The sequence below is a fragment of the Rhinopithecus bieti genome, unplaced genomic scaffold (genome assembly GCF_001698545.2).
Source record: "Rhinopithecus bieti isolate Rb0 unplaced genomic scaffold, ASM169854v2 scaffold_15769, whole genome shotgun sequence".
Taxonomy (NCBI): domain Eukaryota; kingdom Metazoa; phylum Chordata; class Mammalia; order Primates; family Cercopithecidae; genus Rhinopithecus; species Rhinopithecus bieti.
This window is the reverse complement of record NW_016809129.1, coordinates 1425586-1447864: the sequence shown is the minus strand read 5'-3', so window position 1 is coordinate 1447864 and position 22279 is coordinate 1425586. Positions and strand designations below refer to the sequence as shown.

General features: G+C 38.3%; 1 protein-coding gene and 1 pseudogene across 1 annotated transcript in view; one reads left to right on the top strand and one right to left on the bottom strand.

Annotated features, from left to right (window-relative positions):
- Positions 1-22279, top strand: part of PDE3A (phosphodiesterase 3A) — a 326043-nt gene that overhangs the window by 67698 nt on the left and 236066 nt on the right.
- On the bottom strand, positions 13739-14193 carry LOC108539732 (ubiquitin-conjugating enzyme E2 L3 pseudogene; annotated as a pseudogene).

Here is a 22279-nt window from a genome sequence, read left to right as displayed (position 1 = left end):
AAAAAAAAAAAAAAAAAAAAAAAAAGAAAAAGCTATGCTGCTTTCTGTTCCCAAGGAACCATTTTAGAGGTGAAAGGTTCATATTCCATTATCAGTCCCCTGAGCCCACCAGTGTTCAAAAATGTTTTTTTCCCAAGACTTTTATGGCACTTAAGTCAGACTGCTCATATTGGAATAACAGACCAGAAATGACTGACAGTTATAGTGTCTGGGATTAGGGAGAAAAATATTTAGTGAGAGGAACTGGGAGTTTATCAGGAGATATGAATGATTTCATCTCCAGGATTCTGGTTTCTAGTCACCTTTGCTCTCTGAGGGAATTGAATAAGGACTGCCTTACTCTGCCTGTTCCCAGTTCCAGGAAATGTACATTCTCAAGAGATCAGGTGGTTTTATAAAACATATTCTTTTCCTCTTGTAGACGGGAATTGAGAGCAAGGGAGGCTTAAATCCTCGATAAAGATCATGTGTGTATTTGAAAATTGGACGTAGTTCTTCAGACACCCAAACCTTTTACGTGTAATGGCAAATTAGCCCTCACTTCCAGCCATGGCAAGGTTTAGGATTAAATGATATTGAACTAGCTTTCCCCTTAGAACACTGCTTTTCTTTGCAGGATGGTAAAGCTAATTTTTAATCATACCTCCTCTACAGTTTTAATAATTATGACTTTTCTTGTTTTCCTCTTTTCTTTTCCCTCCTGCCTGGAGTCCTGGGTAAAATTTAAGAGAGTGTGTGTGTGTGTGTGTGTGTGTGTGTGTGTGTGTGTGTGTGTGTGTGTGTTTGATGCTATTTGATTCCTTTGAGTATTGACTACACATCTGGACTGTGCTACTGAACAAAGTTGAGAGTGTTGGATGATGTGCGATAAATACCCATACCTGAGGCTCGGTCAATTATAAAGAAAAGAGGCTTAATTGGCTCACGGTTCTGCGGACTGCACAAGCTGGCCTCTGCTCGGCTTTTGGGGAGGCCTCTGGAAGTTTTTACTCATGGCAGAAGGGAAGCAGGAGCAGGTGTGTCACATGGCGAGAAAGGGAGCAAAGTGAACACGGGGGGTGCCACACAGTCATAAACAACCAGATTTTGGGAGAACAAACTTACTAATATGATAACAGCACCAAGTCATTCATGAGAAACCTGTTCCCATGATTTCATCACCTCTAATCAGGCCCTACCTCCAACACTGAGGATTACAATTCAACATGAGATTTAGAGGGGTAATGTGTCCCAACTTTGTCAAGGCCTATAATGGAAATAGACTTGTACTCACACAGCTAACACTTTATCCGAGTAGACATGCCTTTGAGTGCATAGCTTGAAAGGTTGAAACAAACTAAATTGAGGGTTGTTTATATTAAATAAAGCTATTTTCCCCCAATTTTAGCTAAACCTCTTTTATATAAAGAAAAAGAATTTTTTTCCAATAAGATAACCAATCAAAGCAGGAAATCATTTTGTTACAATTGTTGTACAAAGCAGCCCTGTGCAAGGCTATTGTGAATGTTAAGACCTTTCTTGGGGGTCTCTGATAACTGATTCTCTCTAGAGAATTCTTCCTATTCTTGGCTGTAGATTGTTGCTAAAAAGAATTAGTTCCATTTTCTCCAGAGTGCTCTAAGTTATAGCTATTTATCTTTTAAGGAAGCTCCTAAGTATCCACAGGTGTTCAGCCCCCTAAAATTTCAATTTATCTTCAGCACAGCCAGCTTTTCAGTGTTTACTATAAGGCTTTAACCACATGGTAATTCCTCCCTTAAAGAAGTCTGCTGTATATAATGTTAAGGCGGAGTTGTCATGGCTGTTATGCTGTGTCTCAAGCCAAATACGTTTCTCAGCATTCCAAGGTTATGTGAATACACAGAAATAATTATTTTCAGATGTTGACATTGCACTTAGTGATTTAGTAATATGAGAAAATATGGTTCAAAAGTTATTCATTTAAAAAGCAATGCAAAATATAGTAGAGGCAAATATGGTATGCATTCAGGCACATACTGTAAAGTAGAAATGTTGGAGTGATTTAGCTTTCTGTTATAATATCTTTATCACACAGGATATGGACTTACTGTGATGTGAGTTAGCATGTTTCCTCTGACACAACTAAAGTTCAGAGATGTGCCTTGCTTCTAGTCCAATAATGACTTTCAATCACTGAGCCAGACCCATGATTCTTGGATTCGCTTGTCACTTAAGATGTTGTCTTTTTTTCGTTTTTTTGTTTTTGTTTCTGTTTTTTTTGTGAGATGGAGTCTTGCTTTGTCTCCCAGGCTGAAGTGCGGTGGCACAATATTAGCTCACTGCAACCTCCACTTCCCAGGTTCAAGCCATTCTCCTGCCTCCACCTCCCAGGTTAAAGCGATTCTCCTGTTTCAGCCTCCCAAGTGACTGGGACTATAGGCACGTACCACCACGCCTGGCTAATGTTTTTGTATTTTTAGTAGAGATGGGGTTTCACCATGTTGACCAGGCTGGTCTCAAACTCCTGATCTCAAGTGATCTGTCTGCCTCAGCCTGTCAAAGTGCTGGGATTATAGTTGTGAGTCGCTGTGCCTGACCAATATGTTCCATCCTTAAGTCAGTTTTGAATGTTAAAAAAATGAAATCTGTAGCTTCAAAATATAATTTTTCTGTAATAATCCAGAAAATAACAATAGGACTTTTAAAAGGGCTTTTCTTAGCTTTGCAAGAAAAGGGATAAAAGCAGAAAGGTTCACTTTTGAAGAGACCAAGACTCAGTTGCAAAGGTACTCTAAATTTACTTTTTCCTAACATTGGTTTATGACTTTCAGTATGAATTTTATGTTTATATCCACATATCATGTAGTCAACATAGAAAAGGCAAAAACCTGAATGAAGTTTTATTATACTCATTGATTCTTTATCTTCATGAAAAGGGAAATTATTATTTCTTCATAGTCTTTAAATTTCTACAGTAGCATTTGAGGAAAATGAAATAAACTCCATTTGATATATGACCTATTGCACTTAAAAATATTCAGATCACTGGTTACTGCCGACTGCTTATAAGGAAAAATGGTTTGATTTTAATGTATTGTTCATGCTGTGAGCAAAATGGGTGTCTGCTAAGTTTTTATTTTAAAATGCGTATTTCTGTCTTTACCTTGTAGCCTTGCAATGCATTTGCACAATGTTTGCAAAGTACGAGTTTATTATATTGTTTGTCTGCTTCTTATTATAACTTTAAAAGGAAAATGGGACACCCTCCTCTCGCCCCACCCTAGAGACAGATTTTCCATGACAGAATAGTTCTAAACATCAGGATATTGCATAAGTCAGTCTGGAAAAAATAGGAACAGACAGCTAACACTATCTAGTAGAGCTTTGCTTTTGTGACCACATTTTTTGGTTAAATAACTCTACATAAATGATAATTTCCCTACATATTTTGATATCAATATCTAAGTTGATATCAACTTTCAAAACCCATAATTGTTCTGTGTACATTCTTTGATTGTTTTTATTTGGGTACTGTATAAAAATGATGACAATTTAAAAGTCATTGTATGGTGTAAGATCCAAGGAAATCTGATTAAGCTCTGAGTCTAATGAGTGTGAGAGAAACCTGTGCAAGGGACATTTCAAAGAGTTAACAGTGTGGTGAGGTATGAAAAAGTGATGGTGTGTAGGATATTGCCCTGCTCCAGGTTTTACAAGGAGTAGTTAGGATTTGATTTTTGGCCCCCAAAAGACTTAAACTTTAACGTAATTATAAGGAAGAAGAAATTGGTGGCATGGCTCCGTGATCCTGTGGGTTGCTTGCGACTGAGTGTAGTGAAAAGTTTGTGAAGTAGACGTTAATATTCAAAGCCTATTTCAGAAAAGTTGAAATCAGAGTGGTAAGCAAAATTATTCTCCAAGTCCCTTTTAATTTTATTTGCTCACTTAAGCCAAAAGAACTGGGATAGGCTGTATCTTTTTCACGTTACAATGATCAAACTACAAGGGCCAAGTGCAACTCTATTCATAGTTCTTTTCAAGTACAAATCTATTTCTCAATAAGTCACATTACTTATGTAACACTTCTTGAGTACTTGTTTACTACAGCCTGGACAAAGGGTATCAAGGAACAGTAGGTTTACTTGGTGGTAGAGTCTGGGGAAAAATAAAACTATTTGTTAACAGCCAGTTGTTTACAAGGACCCTTATCTACTTTGTGACATCTTTATGCCTGTGGAATGAAGAATGTGATCTAACTCACTGTGGAAGCTTAGCTTTCTTCCATTTCTGCTCCTGGAGCTAGAGGTTTTCCATCAGATATGGATATATTCTTTTGAGATTCCTTATCAATATGCCATGCCATTTTAGAATGACTTCACCTATCTCACCTTTGATTATTTATAAGTAAAAGGAGGGAGAAAAGTACCCGTTTTGTGAAATTGTTTCTGACACATGCATAAAACATTATGTATCATACAAATAAATTATAATGAAATTATATGCTAGGATTGGATCTAATTCCTTGAATTATTCAACAGTGAAGCTGAGTAAGTTCAAGGCACTGCCACAAAGTACTGTTGGGAGTATAGTGGATACATAAGAAGAAATACTGGTTAAAGGAAAAATAGAACATAATTGAGAAAAATAAATTCTGCAAATAATATATAATTAAGTACCATGAAGCAATTAGAAACTGTTATAGTTCAGACTTGAAAGAGATTATTTCCTGAGGCAAAGGGAGCATTCATGGAGTAGAGTAGTCATTGAGTAGGATCCTTCCTGGAGCAGATAGTCATTGTGTGGGTTCTGACGGGTGAGTGGAATTTGAACAGGGAGAGACCTGAGACAGACATAGTCAAAGGCAACATCATTAGGAGCAGAAGAGTAAAAAAAAAAATATGGTATTGAAGAAGAATAGTGCAATTATGTCATGGGTCATAAAATGCATTAGATTGACAAGTTAATTCTCACTAAGAGCCAGGTACTTTGCCAAAATAAGCATTTTACATAAATTATTTCACTTTCATGGTAAACCTAAGAAGTAGAAATGTACAGATAAAGAATTCAGGACATGATACAACTATTATGTGGAAGCAGATGAACTTGAAACCAGGGACTGGGGTCTTGACCACCAATCTCTGTTCCCTGATGTTGGTATTTGGTAACAGGGGGAAGGAGGGATATTTCATTCTGTAAGCTGTGGTCACTCATAGGATGTTTTTGAGCAGAGTGAGTAATGTGTTCTTCCCAATTACTCTGTCTCATCTCACCCATCCTTCTCTTTAACCCTGCCTTTAAACTACCTAGACAAACCATTTGGAATTACAGGTCTGATTGTATAGTACATGTGCTTACAATCCTACAGGGCTCCCAGGGCCCATAGCATGCCTTTCTTGTTCTTTCCATGATGTACAAGGCCCTGCCAATCTCTATAGCTTCATTTGTAACTACTTTCCTTTCTCTGAAATCTCCTTGCCGTCTTCCTCTGCTTTTCCTTAGGTTAGTGCTTCCTCCTGGATGACCTTTTTGCATTTCTGGGTCCATCTATTCTGCTCTGCTTTTGTCATTTATTGTGAAGTATTGAACTGCTTCTTAACCCTCTTCTTCATAAAAATTTGAAAATCTGTTTCCAGATATGTGGTTCTACACCAAAATGGAATTCAATCATTGACACTACCTATTCCATATTAAAATGGCTTTTACAATTATCTAATGTAATTTTTTCCCCAAATTTCCAGTGTGTGACCCGTAACCGTGACCTGTTTTGTCTATTAGTTAGGATAGGCTAAGCTATCTTGCAGTAACAACCACCACAAATATTGTAATGGCTTACAACAAAAAAGATTTCCCAGCCGGGCGCGGTGGCTCAAGCCTGTAATCCCAGCACTTTGGGAGGCCGAGATGGGCGGATCACGAGGTCAGGAGTTTGAGACCATCCTGGCTAACACGGTGAAACCCCGTCTCTACTGAACAATACAAAAGCTAGCCGGGCGAGGTGGCTGGCGCCTGTAGTCCCAGCTACTCGGGAGGCTGAGGCAGGAGAATGGCGTAAACCCGGGAGGCGGAGCTTGCAGTGAGCTGAGATCCGGCCACTGCACTCCAGCCCTCCAGCCCGGGCGACAGAGCAAGACTCCGTCTCAAAAAAAAAAAAAAAAAAAAAAGATTTCCCTCTTGTTTGTGTAGATTGAAAGGAAGACTTTGCTTATCATAGTTACCTCTGAAGGAAGCTCCACTTGACATATGCTTTCACAATCACTTAGGAGAGGGAGAGAACATGGTAGTCACACGCTGGTTCTTAGCACTTCTGGCTGGTAGTGATGCATTCCACTTGTGCATACATTTCACTGACCCCGCATGGCCTCACCAAACGTCAAGGAGACAGGGAAGCACAGTCCTACCACGTGGCTGAAAGTGGGAGACACATGGAAATAGTTAACAGCACTGCAGTGTGTTAAAGATCTGAAATTGTAAGACAATTCTTTAGAAAATTTATGTTCAATAATAGTTGGTAAAAGTGTCAAGTCAAATGTTGCAGTTTGGAAGTGAAAACTGAAAAAATCCTAAAGATGTGAGATTGTATCTTTTAAAATCATCATCTCAGTTGAAAACACTGAATATTGAAGCATATGCTTAGACTTAACGCAGTAAATGCGAGCATTTCATGGCCGTGGCACAAAAATGTGTTAAAACTATATCGTCCATCCACTGATAGTATTGAAGAACAAAGCAGTGTCACAGAAAATAGGTTGCATTATTCTCAGAAATATATCATGCTTTGAGGGATCCTTTTTTTTTTAAGGGAGGTCATGATCATCTTTCATAAATAATTTATCAGTCAATGGTAGTGAACAGAGTTTGAGTCAAAATTCTACAATGAAATGCTCCCGTATAGGTGTAAAATATATAAATGTATATATAAATATACATATACAAATGTAAATATATAAATGTATATATTTAGTATGTATTTGCCCCTAGTTTAATTTGTCAGCACTAACTGCTGGTTTTTATTTCTTTTTGCAATAAATTATATAGAAATTGATTTGAGGGAGATTTAATATAAATGTTAAGTGAGAGGAAATCTTACCCTGTCCTATCTATGGATATTGATAAACTGTACCACTGTATTCCTGACTCCTAGCTTGGATATAGGAGCTTGACTATTTACATAGATATGTAAGGGGATATGGGTGACAGGAGGAATTACAAATGTACTTATTTAACAATTAATGCTGACATAAACTATTTAGGTAATATTTCATTTTTTTTTAGAATGAATGATGACTGTCAGTGTGACTTAGGATACAGACATAAAATTAGGAAATCAAAAGAAATACCTGTTTCCTTCAAAAAATTGTACTAGTCATTCTTTTGACTAGCGTTTTAAAAATTGCATAAGACTATTTTCATTTGCTGTGTGTACATTAAATATGTCTGTGTAGGTCCCTTTGTTTTCTTTTGCCCCACAGTGATTACGTTGAAAATTATAAACAGAGACATTAGCGTAAGTTATGGATTAAATATGGAAATCATAACAAACCCTAATTCCATGAAAATGAAATTTCTTTTTGAAAAGAGGAATAGGTATTATTTTACTTATTGTCATTTAGCAAATTTTCTTATGGAACATCATTACTCTGCCTCTCAGAAAATTTGCCAAATTGTTTAAAACTCCCTTCAAATATTTGCACTTCAATAACCTATTGAAAGCACAACTGATTTTGTTTGTGCTAGGTTTATCTCCATTTGAAGGCAGACTCCTTCGGTGAGCTCCCCCATGGCAATATGAGAGAAGGAAAAGAAGGAGGGAGGACCTTGCAGGACTGGTTTATGTAGCAAAAAGTTAAGAGACGAGAGAGCTCTACAATTATTGAGCACAGGAAAAACGATTTCCTATTCATAGTAGTGTGGCACATGTAGAGGAGTCTTTAAAGATGATACAGCATGCTGTTCCTTTCCCCTCCATTGTGTAATCAACCAGCCAATATTTATCAAGTACCTGTTAGTTTCACTTACAGAGTACATGTAGCTGAGTTTTCTTTTCTTTTCTGCTTTCTTTATCCCTACTCTCCAGCTCCTGACCTGTCCATCATGAATATCAGTTTTCCCCATGCATTAAACCTTTAAACCTGTCTTCCATCTAATAAGACTTCACACTGCTCACTTTTCCTTTCTGACACTGAATACACATAAACAAAGGGCAATGCCTCTTAAACCCAAAAACCCATTCAAAAACCAAAACCAAACCAAATAAAATGAATTGCTTGTGTTAATTTGTATCATCCATTTACATTTTCAGAAGCATAGTCAATCAGATAAACTTACTGTTTTAATTCTAAATTCATTGAGTTTCTGTTAGTCTCTATGTTTCCTATATGTAGCAGCTGGGTTAAGAATATAATTGTCTTGACAGCAATTGATTGACATTTACAAGCTCAAAAGTTACCTTGGAAGCTTTTGAAATTAAAGAAATAAAAGTGTTAATTCTCTCTGATCTGGACAAGCTAAGACTCAGTGTCAGCCCTTTATGGGTCAGGCTGTGGAAGGAGTGCATAGGATGAAATACCAGTGCATCCCTGGTGCATTAAAACTAAATGGGATTTCAGCAGATGAAGGGAAAGGGTGAGGAATCAAGTCTTAAATTGTCTGCCTCAGACATGGTAAGAAGACTTGGACAGTAATAGAAACAGGAAGTGTTTGCTGTGAAGCTTGAGTGTATTCAAAGTAAATCAGTTTGTGTTCCATTAAGGAATCCTAGCTCTAGGTTGGAGCCTATGTGGGATCAGTAAATTTTGCACTAGGAAATACCTAATGTCAAACCTTAGAAAACACCTCATACTGTGGCCAGCTGTCATCAAACCCGTCGCCACTGCTAGTAAAATAACTCCACAGCAAGTGAAATTGGCAGTAATTGCACAAATAAACGGGTTGCAAAAGAGCAAAATGGGTATGTTTCAGAACATCATTTCTGTTAGGCTCCATGTTATACTGCTTACATTAGAAACAAATGGAAGTTGAGAGGTAAAGCCTGGCATTAAATTTTCTAGTGATGCAGGAATAACTGTTAGCAGCTGGGCCTGGGTGCTTTTCCCCTGCTTTGTCCTGGAAAGATTTCACATCTTAAGGGAAATAAATGAACTACACATCTTGAGAATTTTTTTTTTTTTGTATCATATTGTACAAATCTGAGTAAATCTCATTTTCCCCCTTTTTGGAGTTAAGTAACATAAGTAACTGTAAGGATTTTCCAAATACTTTCTCAACCCTGGAAAACTTTCCCTCGGGACTTACAGTATATCCAAATGACTATCGATTATAGCTAAATGTAAATACATATGCACATATGAGGTGAAGCTGTATTAAAATGTGGGTGGCAGTGTCTTTAACTCAGATTTGGGATGCTTTATGCAGTCATGGGAAATATCAGGGGATCAACTTGAAATTCTTTAAAAGTCAACAGAATTTTGGAACGATCAAGGAACACGGGAATATGGCCTCACGTTTTCTTTCTCACTGACGACATAAATGCCGCCCTCACTGTGGTGTTTATTGTTTCTTCCAGATAATCTTTGCATACTCAGTCCTTGGAATATAGAGGCATTACCCTGTACTCATTTTTTCCTTCCTGGAGGTATAAATAGACTGATGACGCCCTATGCTCTCTGCAGGCCGTGCATCATTCATACCGTACATCTCCTTTCTAGGTCACAAAGCTTTTAAAAAAATCAGCAGTGGTAGCATCATGTGAGAAGATGAGCATATGACTGACTCCTTCCTTTCACCTCAGAGCCGTGCCTTTGATAGCGTCCAGACAGCAGTGCATGGAAGCATGACGTTGGGGTGGTTCAAGAATATCAGAGGGAAAAATAGCCATTCTTACCAAATAACTTAAAAATAGCATAGTCTGAGCATTTTCCCTTTGCCCTTTCTCCCCAACGTGACTGAAATGAAGCCCTTCCCATCCAAAACAAAACTAGGAATTTGTGTTTTGTGAGAATTTGAAGAGCCTGCCTCTCTTACTACAACTGCTTTCTTCCTTCCAAATGTATAAGCTCAAGTCGTGAGAAAATGTCATCTGTCTCGTTCTGCTTCCCTCTCTAGTAAAATAAAAATGGTCGTGCTTTCAGACAGTCATGTATTATTGAGTGCCTACTGAGTGAGGAATCGTGTGTTGACTGTTTTCAGATGGGGTGAGGGTAAACATTTTTTCTGCTTTCCTCCAGCTTCATTATGTGTTATAGTTCATGGTATTTAAGCTAACAATTGGCAAGAAGGCTAATTCTTAGAGGTAATCTCACATTCGAGGAAGGTCGGGAATAAGGATGGTGAGTAGTGGGGACAGTGTTCTTGTTACCACTGGAGTTTTGTGTCCTGGATGCCAGGTACACATCATCTTATTCTCTTCTTGATTTGTCAGTACTTTTTAGGGACCATTAGTTCTCTGCCTACTATGTGCCAGACTCTACCCTAAGCATTTAGAATTCCAGTTAAGAAGAGGTAGATCTGGGAGTTATACCTGATATAAATGACGAATTGATGGGTGCTGACGCGTTGATGGGTGCAGCACACCAACATGGCACAAGTATGCATATGTAACAAACCTGCACGTTACGCACATGTACCCTAGAACTTAAAGTATAATAAAAAAAAAATAAAAATAACTGCTATCCTAACAGGAAAAAAAAAAAAAAAAAAAGAAGAGGTAGATCTTCTATTCATTTAAAATTTCATTCTACTAGCTAATAATGTATTTGGAGGAATAAATGCTGTGAAGAAAAGCAGACTGAGTGTTATCTGTAGGTAGTTATGGGGGATGTGTGCTATCTTATATAGGTTGATCAGGGAGACACAAACTGGTAAGGGGTGATTGCATAGTTCTCTGAAAGAAGCAAGGAAATGAGAACCACGTGGATGGCTGAGGGAAATGCAGTCCAAGCAGAAGAAACAGGAAGCGTAAATCTCACAGATGAGGGCGCATCAGTGGAGCAAGGGCAAGAGTATTATGATAAGAGGTCATGAAGGCAGCAGTGAGAAACACCCTGGAAGCCTGTGCCGGACATATGGAGGAGTGCAGATTTTATTCTGATAAAGACATTGCAGAGGAGTGGCATCATTTCACTTGCTCTTGAGAAGAGAAACTGGAACACAGATTGTAGATGGGCAAAGGAGGCAGCATGAGACAAGCCTCTCTCTTGCAAGCCATCCAGGTGAGAGATAACAGTGGCTTGGAGATGACAGTGAAGGTGGTAGGAGGATATTCTAAAAGTAGAGCCAGTTGAATTTGCTAATTCTGATATTGTAAAATATGTATTTGGTCTTCATCCCTGTTTTCTGTCATACAGCTCCTAAAACCCTTGACAAGAATATCCTTTGTATGCTAATAAGATGACTAATGGCTGGAGGCCCCTTTGTAACTTCTGGATCGGGCTGCTCACCAGAAAGACCAAGGCATGATCAGGGATTAGGACTTTCAGCCCCATCTCAGCCTCTGCAGGGCTGAAGGTTGCATTGATTACCAATGGCCAGTGGTGCAATCAGTCATACCTGTAGAATTGAAGCCTCTATGTAAATCCTAAAGGACAGGGTTCAGAGAACTTCTGGATAGCTGAACATGTAGAGGTTCCTAGAAGGTGGCACACCCACCCAGGGAGGACATGGGAGCTCTGCACCCTTTCTCCTATACCTCACCCTATGCAGCTCTCCAACTGGCTGTTCATTCATATGCTTTGTAATTTTTTTAATAATAAATGGGTAAATATATATGAAATGTTTCTCTGAATTCTGTGAGCTGCTCTGGAAAAGTAATCAAACCCAAAGAGGTGGGTTATAGGATCTCTGATTTATAGCTGGTTGGTCGAAGTACAAGTCACAACCTGGGATTTGGAATTGGCATCTGAAGAGGGGGGCAGTCATGAGGGACTGAGGGGTGATGCTATGTCCAGGTGGATAGTGTTAGGATCGAATCTAATTAGAGGATGCTCAGCTGGTGTCTGTTGAAGAATCTGGTGTCAGAAGTGTTGAGTGATGAGTGAGAGCAGGAGAAACACTGGTTTTCCCTACATTCTCTTACACTGATGGGTTTGTATTCAGAGAGACTGGAAGGATGGATCTGTCATTTACTGAGATGGGAAGTCACAGCGAGGAACCATATATTAAAACCATATATTAAAACTCCATTAGTAATATTAAGGCTGTCCATTCTAGGAAACTGATGATCATCCTTACAAAGTAGACAGTGAATTCCATTCACACAAAAACATGAGATAAAATTAGTGAAGAGGTGGTGACTCATGCCTGTAATCCTAGCACTTTGGGAGGCTGAGGCAGGTGGATCACCTGGGGTCAGGAGTTTGAGACCAGCCTGGGCAACATGGTGAAACCCTGTCTCCACTAAAAATACCAGAAGTAGTGGTGGACGCCTGTTATCCCAGCTACTCAGGAGGCTGAGACAGGAGAATCACTTGTACCTGGGAGGCAGAGGTTGCAGTGAGCCAAGATCGTGCCAATGCACTACAGTCCGGGCAACAAGAACAAACCTCTGCCTTGGGCGGGCGGCGGGGGCAAGGGGTGGATTAGTGAAGAGGACAATATTGTAACCTACAAAAATTCTGAGGTAGGTCTGTTACTTTTGTTAACAGACTTTCCTGAATAAAGTACTCCAAAGTAACTTGGAGTTAAGACATTTTAGTATTATGCCTTGGTTTTCAAAACATGAATAGTTGCCTTCTCTTTTCATGAATTTGGATATGAATGCAGGCACTTACCTACATAATTTCTAATATTGATGATACTGGTGTTTCTTAAATTCACTAAAAAATTTTATTTGTAAAGGGTAATCTGCATTTCATTATTTAAGGTTTTATTTAAAAAATTTTTTTTTTTTTTTTTTTTTTTTTTGAGGTGGAGTCTTGCTGTGTTGCCCTGGCAGGTGTCAAACTTTTGGGCTCAAGCATTCCCCATTCCCTAGCTTCCTGAGTAGTTGGGATTGCCACATTACATTTTGAAAGAAGACAGTTTACAGATGTCTGTTTCCATGCATTTTAAAAGAGATCCTGTTACAAAAGATTCAGTTAATCTCTTTAAATGGAATTTATTTTGGTTTCCTACTTCCTCCATTAAAGTGCATTAATCCTTCTTAACATATGTGTTTATCACCTGCTGGATTGCTAAGTATGTAAAAGCTACTTTGTAAAAGCAATGCTGTAGCTAAAAAAATGTATTGTATAGCAGCCAATGTGATTTAGCCATTTCAACATCAGATTTTATTAACACGATAGTCCAGACCTAAATAGTGAAAAGATTTCCCTCTCAAATTGTCCCCTAGAAAGAGAAGATTGGAATATAGAGGAATCACTTCTTCTCCTAGCGATTCTGCCTTTTGATGAAGTAATAATCTGCGTTATTCCAGTTCTTTTAAATGTTAGACAAATCTTAATTCGTTTTAATAGTTGCTTAAGAAAATAAAATCTTATGAGGCAAAATACAGCAAAATATTTCAACACCACATTTTTGTTTTTCCAACCAGAGTTTGTTTCATTTACAGACATTGCCATTTATTTTTTATTTTTATTTATTTTTTAGAACATCTTAAATTTTTAATCCTTTATTTACAGGTTGCCTAGAACACTTCTGATTAAGAAAACTGTAGAAAGTTAGTAACTGCCAGCATGGTAGACGGTGGCACGTGTCAGTTTCCACAGAGTCCTGTTATGTGGGGTGTCTGAATGCACTGCACGGGGTCTCTGCTCACACTTACTAGAACCAATCATGGCAGATTTTAGTTCATCGGTTGCTTTTCCCCATATTTCTCTGTAAACTTCCGCATTCTTACAGAAATTTTTACAGTCCTTAGAGTATTATTCAGCTAGGTCAGCTCGAAGTGGATGCTTAGGCTGGGGGTCATTCACCAGTGTTATGAAGGACTGGATTACTTGGTCAGTTTTAGTTGCTGGCTTCCGGTTTTCAGCACTAATTACTGACAGACAGACCTGCCCCTTTTAGAGGACGTTTGGGTGACAGATCTTTAAGTGTGATCTTCGGTGGTTTGAATGGGTACTCTGCTGTAATGTTGATTTCGATTCTGAAGGCCCCCTTATATGGAGGGTTGTCAGCAACAATAAGCTCTTGCCAAGTCAGTAAATTAGCTCCATCCACCTGGAAGTTACGGAAGTTTTTCATTCCACATTTGCGTATTTCTTCAAGCTCCTTCATCAATCTTCTGCTGGCTGCCATCTTGGATTTGGTGCTGCTCCTTTCCCAGAATGCATCGCAGCCCAACATTGCCATTTATTATGCTTTATTTTGTTGAGCTTGATGCTTTGCATTAGTTTGTTTACTTATTAAATAATTATATATTGAGTGCTTACTAGAGTTGTCTAGTTTCCCAAAATTGTGAGGTTTATGCTAAACACTGGGGACACAGCAGTGAATGAGACCTAGTCCCTGTCATCCAGGGGCCAATAGGTCACAGATGTGAATTAGCCCTTTCCCCTGACTTTTGGGATTCTAATTTCAAAGAGGTTGTGAAGGAGACAGTGCCATATTCTTGAACCTTATAGCCAATTAGGTAAAAATAAATTTTCACATGTTTCTATTGAGCCCACTGGACACCAATATACTTTAATAATTGTATTTAAAATAGAAAACTCCTTCAGTTTGAAGCTGTCTTTTATTTGAGAAAAGTGAAAAACAGATTCGTGGAATATTATAAAAGATGAACAAGTTTGATGCCTGAAATAGACAATGCTCCTTTACATGTTATTTTAACATTTGAGAGAATGCTATCCAAATGCAGAATTGGCTAAAAGTGTTAGAAGGAGTCGTTCAAGTTGTCTTAAACCAAGAGTCACCTAGAATTTGGCTCCACCCTGGTATATCAAATATGCTGTATGAGAATGTGCTTATATTTTGATGAGTAATGTGTTTTTATAGCAAATGAAGATGCATGTCAGAATGTTGAGCTTGTCAGGTCTCAGTAGGGATTCGAAGAATAGCGTAAGAGCAAATGGGCGACAAACAAAAATTGAGTTTACTTGGATACACAAGAACTCTTCCTTCTGACTTGGTCTGAGAACTTGTTGAAGGCAAGAAACAGTTTCTAACTTCAGCTGAATCATAGTGTGAAGGTGAACAAGTGAAAAAGATCAGTTACCTGCAGAAAGTTGCTTGCAGTCAGTTTTACAAAACTCACTGTTTAAATCTAGTAGTTACCTTTTAATCCCTTCAGATATGTCAGCAAAAATTCTAGTATTTGGAAATATGCCTTGATCACTTACAAAAGGCTGTGGAAGACAGAAGTCATAGTAAAGTGTCAGGTATTTAAGAATCTGGTTCAGACTTCCAAACAAAGAATGTTTCAGACCTCAGTGTATTAACAGTTTTCCTAACTATTCAGTTATTCAGTGGTCTTTTACTTTTTATGTTTATTTTTCTCGAGGTGTGGTCTTGCTCTGTCTCCCAGGCTGGAGTGCAGTGGTGCCATCTCAGCTTACTGCAACCTCTGCCTCCTGGGTTCAAGTGAATCTCCTGCCTCAGCCTAGCAAGTAGATGGGATTACAGGTGTGTGCCACCACACCCAGCTAATGTTTGTATTTTTAGTAGAGACAGGCTTTCTCCATGTTGGCCAGGCTGGTTTCAAACTCCTGGCCTCAAGTGATCCGCCCACCTTGGCCTTCCAGGTCGCAAGTAATTTGCTTGCCTCAGCCTCCCAAAGTGCTGGGATTACAGGCATGAGCAAGTACACCCAGCCTCATTCACTTACAGTTTTTAATTATTTTGTGGGAGAAAGGACCAGTTACCATTTTTTTTTTTTTTTTTTGAGGTGGAGTCTGGCTCTGTTGCCCAGGCTGGAGTGCAGTAGCACGATCTCGGCTCACTGCAAGCTCCGCCTCCAGGGTTCATGCCATTCTCCTGCCTCAGCCTCCCGAGTAGCTGGGACTACAGGCACCTGCCACCGCACCCAGCTAATTTTTTTTTGTATTTTTAGTAGAGATGGGGTCTCACCATGTTAGCCAGGGTGGTCTCAATCTTCTGACCTCGTGATCCACCCGTCTCAGCCTCCCAAAGTGCTGGGATTACAGGCATGAGCCACCGTGCCCGGCCCCAGTGACCTTTTGAATATGAGAAGGATCCCAAAGCAAAAGGTGATTTATTTCCTTTCCTTTAATTCTGCCACATTACATGGCACCCCAGTATCTAAAAGAATCTTCTCATGTGTGAGATGAATGTGTTGGACTTCTTTTGGAAAGAGTCTGATTTTATATTCATTTAGAAATATCTGTGCCTATAACGTGGTTGCAGTTGTAGTTGACACACAGTTGTTTATTTAACTGTGTTTCACCCTTTCATCTTGTGTGGGGAGCTCACACTTAACTGCATTTCTCTTTGTTGCATAATTTAGCCCTGACTCACTGGCTCTTCATCTGATCTGTCTGCCTTGCTTTTGTATCTGAACAATATGTCTCATCACCTGACCAAAATGCTCTGCCCCCATAGGTCTCAGTTTAGATGTTACTGCTTGGAATGCTTCCCTGAACAATGCTTTCCATATTCTCAAAGGGAGTACTTAATCCCAGTAAAATATTAGTGCTCCTGAATTATGGCATTCCTCTGCATGCATCAGACTAGTTCTCATAGTGGTCCATTTAGTCTAACTTGTGCAGATACAAGATTAATCTCTTTCTTGTTCATTGTTCTTAATGCCTGATTTAGCACATGGAACATAGCCATCATGCCTAATGAGTGTAATTGAAACAAAATAATTTTTTTAGAATTTGGAAGTCATTTGTCTTAATGTGTATTTTTCTCCCTTTTCTGGTCATCAGCATTAGAACTGAAGTCATCTTCAATATCTCTCTGTCTCATCCATTCATTAAATCATTCACCAAGTTTTGACAGTTTTCCTTTGCAATATGTCTCTAAATGGTCATCCTCTTCTCCTTTCTCAGATTAGGATTCTTGTTTTCTTTACTCATTGGTAAAACAAGTTTGGGAAATGCTAGTTAAGCAGTTAATGGTTTAGTTACCGCAGGACTTGAGAAAACCTCGAATGAAAGAACATTGTAAATTTTTACAGAAGGAATGCAGGATAGAACATTTGCTATATTTGTTTGATCAGAGAAGCTTTTTTCCATCTCAGGGAATCTTATGTGGTTAATGATCTGCAAAACCCACCTGGGAGAATGCTGGTAGAATTGTGCAACAGTCACACTCTCATCATGGGCTGTGGATCATTTGACTTTAGCTTAACGATAGACATCAGCTATAGACAGCAAACACATGGAAGGGAAGCATGCCAGCCCCCTGACACTGCATGACTTCTGACCCTCACACTCTTTTGGTAGCTCAGACCATGTTAACTTGATTAGCGGAAGGGCCCCAAGTAGGGAATTATTCACCTTATTCACCTGCTAAAGACACTGCTAATTATTCTTGCAGTATTTCCTCAATGCTGTCTTGATAAAATTTAAAGAGTTTTTTTAGCCTTTGCTTTTAGGCACTTCAGAAAGAATGCCATGGTACTCCTATCTAATGCCTGCCTACCACTCTTTTGAATCTGTAGGTGCAAGGGATTTAAAAGCCAACCACAGTGAAGTTGAGTTTTTATTTCCCAGATTTGTGATTGACTGGTTTTGGACGACAAACTTGATAATGTATTTTTTTTTTTGAGACTGAGCCCCACTGTGTTGCCCAGGCTGGAGTGCAATGGCACCGTCTCAGCTCACTGCAACCTCCGCCTCCCAGGTTCAAGCAGTTCTTTTTCCTCAGCCTCCCAAGTAGCCGGGATTATAGGTGACCGCCACCACGCCTGGCTAATTTTTTCTGTATTTTTAGTAGAGACGGCATTTCACCATGTTGGCCAGGCTGGTCTCGAACTTCTGACCTCAGGTGATCTGCCCGCCTTGGCCTTCCAAAGTGCTGGAATTATAGGCGTGAGGCATTGTGCCTGGCCAACACTTGATAATGTAGAAGTCATTTGCTGAGGTATCAGTATGTAGGTGGCAAAAACAATGGAAAGAGAGAACCATGATTTGTCTAGAGTATCTAAGAACTAAGTAAAATAGAAAGTTCAATTTTTGGTTAAAGAAGTCAGAGAGGAAAAGCCTGTAAAATGTTAGATACTTTTTGTCATTGTTTTGAGTATAAGTAGGGATCGTGTTCGGGAAAATCATGTTGTTGACACATTGATGATCCCATTAGATTTTTCCAGATGCTCTGAGTCCTCCTTCCTCAGCTCTGTTTCTCTTACATCTCAGATTCCATCTATCTGAAAATCTTATTCCACCTGACTTCCAAATATCTAGAGTGTCACTATTTAAGTATCTACACAGTCACCATCATCTGTTGCTGAAATTATCTGTTGCCTGCTTCCACTCTTGCCTCCTTACAGTTTACTCATCACACAGCAGCAGAACTAATCCTTTGATAGGTGAATCAGACCATGCCATTTCTCTGCAATCTTGCAGTTACACCAACTCTCATTCAGAAGAAAATTTGACATTCTTCACCCAGGCAATGAGCTCAGCCATCATCTGTCTCCCTGTGATATCTTTGACCTTATGTTGTACACTTTCCTCATTTACTCACTCTAGTCACATCAGCTTCTGGCTCTTGCTTGAACCTGTTAAGCATATCTTTACCTTGGATTTTTTTGTGCTTACTGTTTCCTCTGCTAGGAATGTACTTTTTTCCAATGTACACATAGATTATTTTTTCAGTTCCTTGCCTGTGCTCCAGTTTTCCTCATGAGTAGTCTTCACCGTATCACTTTATTTAAAACAATTCATTCACGCTTCCCTCACCACTCTATCTTTACCTAACTGTATTTTTCTGCATTGTTTGTATTACCAGCTGACATGTTATTTTCTTATATGCTGCCTTCTTTAACTAGAATGTAAGCTCAATAAGAGGAGGGCTTTGTCTGTTTGTTTGTTTATTAACTTTTAAGTTCAGGGGTACATGTGCAGGTTTGTTATGTAAGTAAACTCAGGTCATGGGGGTTTGTTGTACAGATTATTTGGGCACTCAGCTATTGAGCCTGGTACCCATTATTTATTTTTCCCGGTCCTCTCCTTCCTCCCACCCTCTAGCCTTCAATAGACCCCAATGTGTGTTGTTCCCCTCTATGTGTCCATGTGTTCTCATCATTTAGCTCCCACTTACAAGTAAGAACATGTCGTATTTGATTTTCTGTTCCTGTGTTAGTTTGCTAAGGATAATAACCTCCAGCTCCATCCATTTTCTTGCATAGGACATGATTTCATTTTTGTATGACTGCATAATATTCCATGGTGTATATGTACCTCATTTTCTTTATCCAATCTGCCATTGATGGNGCTCTTCCGATGTCTGGTACCCATTATTTATTTTTCCCGGTCCTCTCCTTCCTCCCACCCTCTAGCCTTCAATAGACCCCAATGTGTGTTGTTCCCCTCTATGTGTCCATGTGTTCTCATCATTTAGCTCCCACTTACAAGTAAGAACATGTCGTATTTGATTTTCTGTTCCTGTGTTAGTTTGCTAAGGATAATAACCTCCAGCTCCATCCATTTTCTTGCATAGGACATGATTTCATTTTTGTATGACTGCATAATATTCCATGGTGTATATGTACCTCATTTTCTTTATCCAATCTGCCATTGATGGGCATTTAGGTTGATTCCATGTCTTTGCTATTGTGAATAGTGCTACAATAACCATACATGTGCATGTGTCTTTATGACAGAACAATTTATATTCCTTTGTGTATATACCCAGTAATTTGATGTCTGGGTTGAGTGGTAGTTCTGTTTTTAGCTCTTTGTGGAATAGACACACTACTTTCTACAATGGCTGAACTAATTTTTATACTCCCACCAACGGTGTATAAGTGTTTCTTTTCTCCACAGCCTCACCAGCATCTGTTACTTTTTGACTTTTTAATAATGGTCATTCTGATTAGTGTGAGATGGTATCTTATTGTGGTTTTGATTTGCATTTCTCTAATGATCAGTCATGTTGAGCTTTTTTCGTATGCTTGTTGGCCGCATGTATGTCTTCTTTTGAAAGTGTTTATTCATGTCCTTTGCCCACTTTTTAATGGAGTTGTTTGCTTTTTTCTTGTGAATTTAGGTTCCTTGCAGATGCCAGATATCAGACCTTTGTCAGATGCATAGTTTGCAAAAATGTTCTCCCGTTCTGTAGATTGTCTGTTTACTCTTTTGATAGTTTCTTTTGCTGTGCAGAACTCTTTAGTTTAATTAGATTTCATTGGCTTTATCTTACTCATTGCTAAAGAATAGTGCTTGTAGCAGGATTCTGGCATTTAGTAGGCATGCACCAGATGCTTGCCAAATAAATTAAGATGAAAGAATGTGAGAGCAAGCCCTCTTGTTTATTATGGAATTCAGTATTTACTAGGAAATGGTAGGCTGCTTTTCAGTAAATCCCTGTCATGTCTCTGTGTTTATTCTAAAATTGGTAAGCTTTCTAACTATAAACAAACAGATAAAAACCATGTTAATTGTTCCTCTCCTATTTCTCTCCTTTTCTTTTGTAGCATGATGCCAGGTGAGTATTTAAAAACATTGAAAAGATTGGGAAAGGTCTAAGAGGTGGAAAGTAGAATAATTCATTCAGATAATGCCTCGGGTCTCCCTGAACAGATTTTAGGTACTGTTACTGTGTGATGTATGTAAAGCTTTCCTGCATCAAAGCATTGCTCCCTGGAACATTCCTATCAATGTAACATACTTAATGATAAATTGGCATTTGACCACAATAGATGGTATTTTTCCTTAATAAAATAAATACATGAGAAAAAATATTTAAATTTATGAAATGACTGAAAATGAACTGTCCATTTAAATATTTATATCCAGGACATCTCGACAACCTGTAGGTTCCCTCATGAAGGGATCAGCTCCTTAGCAGCACTCCTTCAATGAGCAGAGAGAGTATATATTTTAGAACCTTTAGAGAGAATTGGAGGCATTTACTATGTTTTGCTTTAAATAAGTTTGCTGAGTGACAGGAATAAGTTAGATAGCTTAAGTTTGCTAAAATACATAAGCAGGTAGAATTTTAAAATGCTGAATTTTGTAATATGTTCCCTGGGGGTTAGTTTGCTTGTGTAATATATCATACCACCAAAGAGATACTATACAAACAAATTTGGGGAGAATTTAATAAAACAAGTATTAGCGTTTTACGTTCAAACTATAAAGTTGACTTCTTAGGAAATTATATGCCCCAAATATTGATGGAAACATCTGTGTACTGCAGCATGAACCAAGCCCCATACAACCTAAATCTATAGCTCCAGAGCAAAACTAACTTATAAACAGACCAGAGTTCCAGTAATTAAAAACATGACTCTAGCTGTATTAATGCTGTAATAAAGAATTATTACCAAAAAATTTGCTGGAAATACAATTATGTATATGTGTGTCCATAGGTAGAGTTGCCAAACATTGCATGGGGGTGCAACTAGTAATTTGGTTATTTCAGTTTATTAGAAGTTTAATAATCCTTTCTAGCTCCCTTTTATCTTTACAGAATAGCACTTAATGACTGGTAAAAAGAATTAAAGCTATGGACTTGCCCACAGGAATCAAGCAAAGGGCTTATGCTTTTGGATGCGTTTGCCAGCTGGGAACCATACTGAGAATAACTATTCTCTCTCAGACTAAGCATGAAGATGCTTTATCAAGTAGCCTTAGCTTTTGCTTTCTCTTCCCTTGGTTGAGTTATACCAAAGCCTCCTTCCAGGAAATCCCTTTAATCCTTTTTTATACAGTCAAATCAATCACTTCTTTATCAGAAATGCACCTATTTCCAACAAAAAACAAAAACCACATAAAACAAACAAAACCTAACAATCCACATAGCGAGAAAATTTCCAGCAAAATCTAAGCAAGGACATTGAATGGCAAAGGAATTCCTTTCTAATACGGAATATACTACAGAAGAAGTATTCTATTTCCTAATTCTGAGCAGGGAAATTTTTCTGTTTATTTTATTATTATTATTATTCTATTCTATATTATTCTATTCTACATTTTCTATTTTTTTCATTAATTTTGCTTTTAATATTAACGTTGCTCTACTGAGACCTTAAATTTATATGAGTAGCTTAGATTTTTCTAGGGATCCCAATGGTATTATACTTGTAGTATTTCACTTATGGATAAAACAAGGCATATATGAAGTAAAATTTATGCATATACATGCAAATAACATAAAAATATTTGCATATATGCACAACTTAATTCCTGTGTTTTATTTTTCATTATACAAAATATTTTAACTATAATTCTATATATACACATTATATATATAA